Source organism: Poromitra crassiceps (assembly GCF_964638095.1).
Source record: "Poromitra crassiceps genome assembly, chromosome: 4".
NCBI lineage: Eukaryota > Metazoa > Chordata > Actinopteri > Beryciformes > Melamphaidae > Poromitra > Poromitra crassiceps.
This window is the reverse complement of record NC_139626.1, coordinates 22,988,636-22,997,277: the sequence shown is the minus strand read 5'-3', so window position 1 is coordinate 22,997,277 and position 8,642 is coordinate 22,988,636. Positions and strand designations below refer to the sequence as shown.

Sequence of the window (8,642 nt, the reverse complement as noted above, 5' to 3'; positions counted from 1 at the left end):
ATGTATTTTGAGCTTGAGAAACATTGTTTGTAAACTTTGAACTTGAACTTTGAACTTGTATGTCTGTAAATAAAACTTGTACCTGTAAAAATATCTTGTCCATCTGAGAGAAAGTTTTGTGCATCTGCAACCCATTTTTGTATCGGCAACCCATTTTTGTATCTGTAGACATATCTTGTGCATCTGGGAATAAGTTTTGTACACACGGATAGAATTTGTGCGTCTTCAAAAATATTTTTTACAAGTACAAAAATTTCCTACGTTCGTGTGCGACCTTGAATGCAGCACTTGCAAATTTCCTACGTTCGTGTGCGACCCTGAAAGCACCACGGACAAATTCATATTGCGAGCTTGGATGTCTGTTTACAAGTACAGATTTTCTTTACGAGTACGAATTCTGCCACCCAACCATGTCAACTTGGGGCCATAAATCTGAGCGGACTGGCCAATCAGGTTAGACCCAGTCCCCTCCCACTGAATATCGGATCGTATCGAATAAAACAATTGACAATTGACCAGAAACTTCTTCCGCCTTACAGACAAACAGAGCAGTGTAGTTTGGTAGTTTGGAAAGAATACGAGCTTCAGGTAAGTGGCCACTTTAAGTAAATCGACATAAAATATAAGTTTTGTTGGTTTTATGAGACATTTCATAGCATGTTACGATAGACATGATCCCCATGTTAGTACACAGGCTCTCCCAGTGAGCTAACTGACGCTAGCTAGGTTAGCTAATGTTAGCTAGCTGCTTCATTCAATTTCCCCAAATAAACTAAATCGCTATTTAACCCGCTAGCGTAAGGGGTAATTTGACTAACGTTACAGCTCACGTAAGCTATAAAGACCGTGTCCAGTCTTAGTACAGTTAAGTTAGTAGCTGGCTAACGTATCAGGGCTAGCTAGCGTTAGCTTTCATTGCTACCAATGTTCCAGCACAGGCTGAAGCCACGACCGGGGCTATCAAAAGTATGTCAATGAATCATTAGCCTACATTTTATTATTTAACGCTATATAGCGTTACTGTAGGTCTGCTGTTGTACTGGGTCAGGCGATTGGCTGGTATTAGTAGCGTTATGAGTGAGGTACTTCACACAGCCTCACAAACTAGCTTCACGAACTAACGTTAAATCAAGTACAAAGGGCACGTTTGTATAATAGTAATAGTAATAGTAATAATAGAATAACAGTCATTATATTGAACGTGACATGACGGCCTATGTGACGTTATTGTAAGACCCTGGAGCTTTAGCTATCGGATAGCTATGAACGTTACTACTCCAATCAATCAATCAAATTTATATGAATATGGCGTTACTGTAGGGCTACTGTTGTACTGGGTCAGAGATTGGCTGGTATTAGTAGCGTTATGAGTGATGATTCATCGCTTTAACGTGTTTAGTGTTAGCATGACATTATTGCTGAGAATGTCTATGCTTAGTGAGCGTTTTGAGGTATAAAGCTGTCTTGAGTTGCAGTTGTGTTTCCTTGGTATCGTCCTTTCAATATCTGTCTGTCAGTTTCATTGCGTCTTTGTCAGTCAGGTTGTTTACGTAGCGTTACCGAGGTTAGCCGTATGATATGTGAATAGGTGGCAACTTCCATGACATGTATTTTTAATGTACCTGACTAGCTAGCTGATTAACTGGACAGTGATTGTTTATCTGTCCAGAGATGTGTAACGTTATGGCTGGACTTGGAATGGAGGCTAGCTGTCTGGAGTAGTAATACATACTACTGGACAAAATGAATACATCTGTAAGCAAGCTTATAGAAGTTGACTGCAGCAAGCTGTATTGATTGAGCATCTAAACATCAGTCAGAGGCAACAAAGGTGTCACACCCAAACCATGTGCCAGGACATCAGCCTGTGTTGCATTGCTGTAATCAGAATTATTATGTGCTTGGAAACCATTGTACATGCTATGTACACAATACTATTTCAATACTATTTTCTTTTTCTATGTCTTGCAATTGAACATGACTGTTTTAAACAACCTGCCCAGTGTTGCCAAAGCTAAACTGGTGTCTGGTATCAGATATTGATTTACAAGCTCTAAATACATTCAAAATGTCAACATTTATCAGCAAGTAGTTGGTATGATCTCCGGGCAATCGTTGATTTATATGTCTTGCTCTTATAAAATAGCTGCTGTGACTGACCTTTTCTCTAATAACCTGGGACTTTTTCATCCATTTGCTCTCCGTCTTTCCCTCTTCCTCTCTCTCTTTCTCTCTTTGCCTACCAGCCCAGGTTATCCTGTTGATTCTACCCTCAATCTTGTCGTGCTCTTCCCAGCAATGGTAATTGAGAATTTGATACTCTGTCATTATACACCGATAAAGCATGAATTCATGGGCCAGAGTTCACCACCAAGGGGCTGAGGGGGAAGTCCACAACAACTAATGAAACCCAGCAATTCTCATTAATCCTGGTGTGAGCATGGCTACCTGTACCATCAACCCTGTCAAATGTCAAATCCTTCCTTTCCAAACAAAATCTGTTTTCATGATGGGAGGACCTTTGTTTAATCTGCCATCAGCTTCTAGATTTATTTAGGGTTTGATTAGCCTCAATGCCTGATATACTGTATTAGCAGTAATATGTCTCCCAAAGGATGCATTCCAGAAAGCAGGTTAAATGACTACACAGATTTTTGCAGTGTTGGGCAAGCAACTTTGAAAATGTAGTAAGCTAAGCTGCCAGCTACTCTACATTAAAATATAGCTTCACTACTTTGAAGCTATCCCCAGTAAAATGTAGTCGGAATGAGATGTTTGGAGCGGGGGAGTCTGGTGCAGCGCACAGGTCCTAGACCTGGTGAGACGAGGGAGGAGCCCGGCCGGGTGGCAACCCACAGAGCCCGGTCCCTCTACGTACCAGAGCCCTTCCCCCCCCCGGTCCCGGCAGAGTAGTTCCGGAGCAGCGGATTGAGTGGCCCTGACCGCGTGACCACCTTCAACCCTTCCTAGAGGGCTGACCGTGGGTAGCTACTGGGACGTAAGTTGGGGCTTGGCCAGCCCCGGCTGGGTCACCTGGGCGAGGGTGTATGATGTTGCGAGACCCGAAACATCCAATGACCCCAGGGTACATCACTGAGGATACGTCCCAGTTGCATCCATGCAATGTTTTTTCATTATATAGCACGCTCAGCTACAGGCTCCATGCCAAAATAAAAGTAGCTTGCTACTTTACATTGTGTGTGTGTGTGTGTGTGTGTGTGTGTGTGTGTGTGTGTGTGAGGGAAAACACTTTGAATTCAACCTATTTCTAGATTTATTAGTGTTGGGCAAGCTACTTTGACAATATGGTGAGCTAAGCTACCAGCTACTCTACATTAAAAATAAGCTTCACTACATTTAAGCTATCCCCAGAGAAATGTAGCACGCTAGCAACAAATAGCTTCACTATTTGTTGCTAGCTACTGCCCAACACTGGAATTTTCCCAACCCATAGTTTAGACTAGAGAAATCTGGGATTTTAGATTCCAAGAAGTTCGATTAGATGAACTCCAGGTCAGTTACCATGGTAAGTTACACTCTGAAGCTACCCCGCTCGGTAGCAGCCTCACTTGAACTAACCTCAAGTAATTGGTCGGAAAACCTGTCAGCCTGCAGCTTTTTACTTGGGAGACAGGTCATATTATTCACAGTCACATGATCCAGTGACTGACTGAATATGGTTGAGAATTAAATTTGCAATATCAAATAATGGTTTGCTTTTTACTTCACTAGGACAACGGAGAAATTGTGTGTGCGCCTCCCTCGACCACCGACCCCCCAGGCACTTCTGCTGAATCTCAGGTGGGTTATCAGAAAATGCTTATTTCTATAAACAGAATCTGTATCAGCTGTGCAGCACTACCAACTTCTTGCTGTACAGGAAAGTGCATTGCGTTGTTTCTCTGTTGCAGCCCCATTATGCAACTTTTTCTTTACGTTAATATAATGCCTTTTAAATCATTTTGATGGAACACACGCTGACTTCTAATAGATAGACTGGGATTTCTATCATTCCCACTCTGCACCCTGAATGCCTGTTCCCCACAGCATGTAAACTTTAGGGCTTTTCTACTGACACCTTTGGCCACAACAAGTCATGCCGTTCCGCGCTGATTTCGGTTTCCATTATATCTTTGTATGTGCCAAGTCGTCCTTGGCCACGATCGAGATGGACCCGCCTCTAAGAAAGCTGCACACCCGACTGCCCAACCGCAGTGTTCATGAGTGTTCTCTCATCTGTTTCGGTTTGTACTTTCGGATATCTGCTTTATTTCATTCCCTCATCTCTCAGAGCCGTGTCATGTTACTGCTGAGCTGATGAAAGCATTTCTTAACCCCTTTGTACTAAAAATATTATATTTGCACTACCAAACTAACGGAGGGCATTTATTAGAAAGGGCTTTAAAGGAAATGCAATGTTTATCCACCATTCCACCCGTGACTTATGATACTTTCGATTAGGCTTTGGTCGGTACTAAGGTATTACGGTATACCATGTATTTAAAAATACTGACAGTATGATTTTCAATACATCAAAACCATATTCTATTTTGTTCAGGCAAAATAGTTGCAACTGTCCTTGCCTGTGCTCAGCTTAGCCTAAATTATTTTCAATCATTTTTTATTTTTTTTCGCCATTTGTAGGCTACCTTACTAATAGGCAAGCATATATGTGTTACAAGCAACACTATATTGTGTGAGACCCAGGCTTGCCCATAACAGTGTCCATTCCATTAGACATTCGTTCAATTGTCAGTCTCCATTGAGGACATTTAAATACTTTTCTGAAAAATAGAAGTTGCAACTTTTTCACTCATGGACCTGAATTTATATACCGTATATAACAGAATAATTATTTGGAGGTAGAAAAGAAACACTTTGCACAATTGGCTGGTTACTCCAAGGTTACTTAAGTTACTTACTACAAGGCTGATACCTGAATGAGAAGAGTAGCATGTAGGTGAGGGTGCAGTTTCCCCAAATAGTGGGGCTTTAATGTTGATGTCCCACCACAAGCTGTGACTTTGGGTTGTGACTTGTGATTTAACTTGTGTTTTAACGTCTCATTTCCACTTGTGCAATTGTAAATCAATTTGATTCACACATGTTTTGCTTGTTTGGTGTAGGCTAGGTTGCTGTAGTGTTTGTGTTTTTATAGCACTTGATAGCATCCTGGACTGTGTATATGTATTCAACGTATTTTCCAATAAGGCCTGATGCTTTTATATAAAGCATATTTCATGATCTCTTTGACAGGTGATGGTGGGAAGTCTTGTGTTAAACAGACTGCGCTCTAGATTGGAGCAGGCCTGTCAGCGACAGCCCTTGGACGTGGACTATGTTGAGTTTATCTGCCGGAGTGAAATGACTCTAATAAACTCACTCTCTGCTCGCTTAGACTTCCCACAGGAGGTAAGTTCACTGCTCTTTCTTCCATGTGCCTTGATATCTCAGCAACCTCGCTGACATGGACACAAAGTGGCATTGTCAGACAATCGAATGCACATTCCCAAGCAAGAGTATGTTGAATTAAAAGGCAGAAGTCACTATACTTATTCTAACCATTTGAAAGCGGTGCTATTCCTTAACTGCCCTTGTATGTAAATGGAACTCGTTCTTCTTTATTCATTTCATGGATTATGTCTGGGGCATATTTTCACCTTTATCGAATAATAACAATTAAATGTATTTTGTATAGCTGCTTTTCAATGACTCAAAGACGCTGACAATCTCGAGTCCACAGTAAACAGAAAAAAACAAACATACAAATAACACAACTAATCGGGTGGAGGGGAGTTGAGGGGGCGTGACATGGGCGGAAGATGTGGTTAAGGGTAGGGTAGGTTGTACGCTTGGGAGAACAGGTAGGTCTTGAGTCGGGATTTGAAAGTGGAGAGTGAGGGTGAGTCTCTGACAGGCTTGTGAAGAGAGTTCCAAAGTCGTGGTGCTGCTCTCGAGAATGCTCGATCTCCAAAGCTGTGGAATTTGTATGGAGGAACAGTGAGCGAAACAGTGGATGAGGATCGGAGGGTTTGGGTGGGGCGATGGGAGAGGAGGAGGTTAGTCAGATAAGGGGGGCGCCAGGCTGTGGTGGGCTTTGAAGGTGATGCGTTGTTTGATGAGGAGCTATGGAGAGAGTGGAGAACTGTAGGTGTCTTTTTTTGGCCTTTATTACGTAGGAAAGTTGTAGACAGGAGAGAGGGGGGATGACAGGCGGCAGAGGGCCATAACTTCATCCACTCTACAACTGCAGAAGATTGTTTCTTTTTTTGGTGTAACATTGTACTGACAGTAGTCAGTGTCAGAGGGTGTTATATTAACACATTGACTGCCAGCCATTTTTTTTTTGCTGTAGGTAGCTTTTGCCAAGCCGTTTTTTGAGGATTCTGGCTCATTTTACAAGAGCCGAGGATTCTTTTCTGCTTGGAGTTTGTCAACACAAAGTTCACAAAAGTACTAATAGAATGTGTGCTTTCTCTGTCTAAAAGAGTTAGTTTGTAGAGTTAGTAGTTATGTAGATATTAGCCGTTGAGTACAGCATGGTTTTAGCGTCTGAGAGTGAAAGCTGAGATAATCGCAGTTTTGTGAAATTCAATCAAACAGGCAGAACAGTCACTTTAACCATTTATTTTTGACATCAGTGAGAGATCAGACATCTAAACAATATAGTTCCGAACGCCCTCTCCTTCAACTCCTCCCTCCGTGGGCGTGTCTAGTGGCTTTCAGCCTGCGTTTGTCACAAGCGAGTGCTCTGCTGCTGCTGCTGCTGCTGCGAGTTTGAGCAGCCTCCCTCCCTGGCAGCGAGTTTGAGCAGCCTCCCTCCCTGGCAGCAAGTGTGGATAGGTCTCACTCGTCTCTTGGGTTTGAGAGCCCCGATGAAGCCCCGTGCGACTCTAGGCTTTATGCTGCCCACCCAGTCCATTTCTGGAACCCCCCACCGCAGCAGCGCGAAAGCGTCCCCGCCTACAGTATGAGAATGAGGCTCGTTCGTTTCTGACTGTAAAATCGCCAAGCCATTTCCTTGAGAATGGAGGAAGCAGCCGCCTTGGTTGACTTTCTCTCTGTCGGGAGAGGACCGTCGCCACCTAGCTGGTCGGTAAAATAGATTATACACATTCAATACTTCCAATATCTCCATAGGAGACGCGGGGAACATTGATCCACGTAGCACCGTCAAAAAAAAGAAAATCGATTTTTTTGACGTATTAATACGTCAATGGCAGTCAACCGTTGGATTATTTTTGACGTATTAATACGTCAATGGCAGTGAACGTGTTAATCACTATTATCATTTTAAACTTTGCAGCCCTAAGCCGAAATAGATAAAATAACAATCCTGTTGTTTGAAATATGAATACAATTGTTTTATGCTCTAAAATTATCTTACTCTGCTTTGACAATTGAGGCCTGTGAATGAATGAATGAATGACTATGTTGACTTTTAGTGACAAATATAAACTTTATTTAAGGTACTTGAAGGCCTTTCCCAGCTGGTCACCCTCATCGACAATGAAATCAATGGGAGAAGAACAGCACAGCAAAGCTGGTTGTTTCCAAAGAATACCTCCGGGACCTGATCCAGACAGACCTGCCTGTCCACTGTCCAAACCTGCTTGGGAAACTTGTGCAGTTCTGGGTGGGCTGGAATGTGCTTCCCAGTGCCGACTCCGCAGGATGGCTTCGCATACCCAAAGTCTTCAACCTGCTTCAACCTGCTTAAACTCCCAGAACGTTACAAAGACTACGAAAGATTTGAAGAGGAAATCCTTGCCGCTATCGCGAGTGTTGATGTTGACCCGGGTTATGGACTGTCGTAAGGAGATGCATATATGTTCTTGTTTAATTGTTAATGAGTTTATTTCTGCAATAACTGCATTTATGGTTCCGTTTTAACGTTTGGTGAGGCATGCTTGATCAGAGATACTCAAGTCATTTTTTGCAAGTCTAAGTCAAGTCTCAAGTCTTTGAGCTCAAGTCCAAGTCAAGTCTCAAGTCTTTGAGGGGCAAGTCCAAGTCAAGTCTCTCAAAAAAAAAACATTCAAAAAATATTTTCTTTAAATCTGAATTTTTTGGACGTTTTAGTCCGAGTGAAATGTTATGTAGTCTCTCCTGTTGTCATTGTCCATTTCTGTTCTTATTTGTAGGATTTGAATCATGGGTGGTATTTTACACCAGTGGTATGGGGGTCCGGGGACCCCCTGGCACTTGCCTGGGGTTCCGCGAAAAGTTTTCAAGAAAATAAAAATGAAAGCTTTTTTTTGCAAAATCTTCATAGTTCAATGAAAATATTTTATCCTTTGAATCTAAAATGGTTCATGGATTACATTCTAATCTAACAAACCTATCAATTTAAAAGTAAAGCACGTTACCGTGGAAACAATAAAGCTTAGCCCAAAATCACAAATCAGAATGAGGGGGTCCCCGGTATATGTTCCATCTTGTAAGTGGTCTTTGGCTGAAAAACATTTTGACCACTAGATGGTAGTATGTACCTAGTCTTCTATGAGGTAATGCTGATCTCAGGTGTCAAGCTCACAGGTGAATGGGAATTTTAACATAGGTCTTAGCCTAAGTGTAGAGAATAATTGTCAAGCCACTCTGTTAAACAGCAAATCATGTGGATCACTTCACGATCATGTTAA

General features: G+C 42.2%; 1 long non-coding RNA gene across 1 annotated transcript; it reads left to right on the top strand.

The window, feature by feature from the left end:
- The first annotated feature begins 483 nt into the window (after positions 1-483).
- On the top strand, positions 484-8,642 carry LOC310774623. The gene is made up of 5 exons (XR_014552607.1): positions 484-588; positions 2,247-2,301; positions 3,733-3,801; positions 5,257-5,412; positions 7,470-8,642. It is a non-coding gene; the product is annotated as an uncharacterized lncRNA (long non-coding RNA).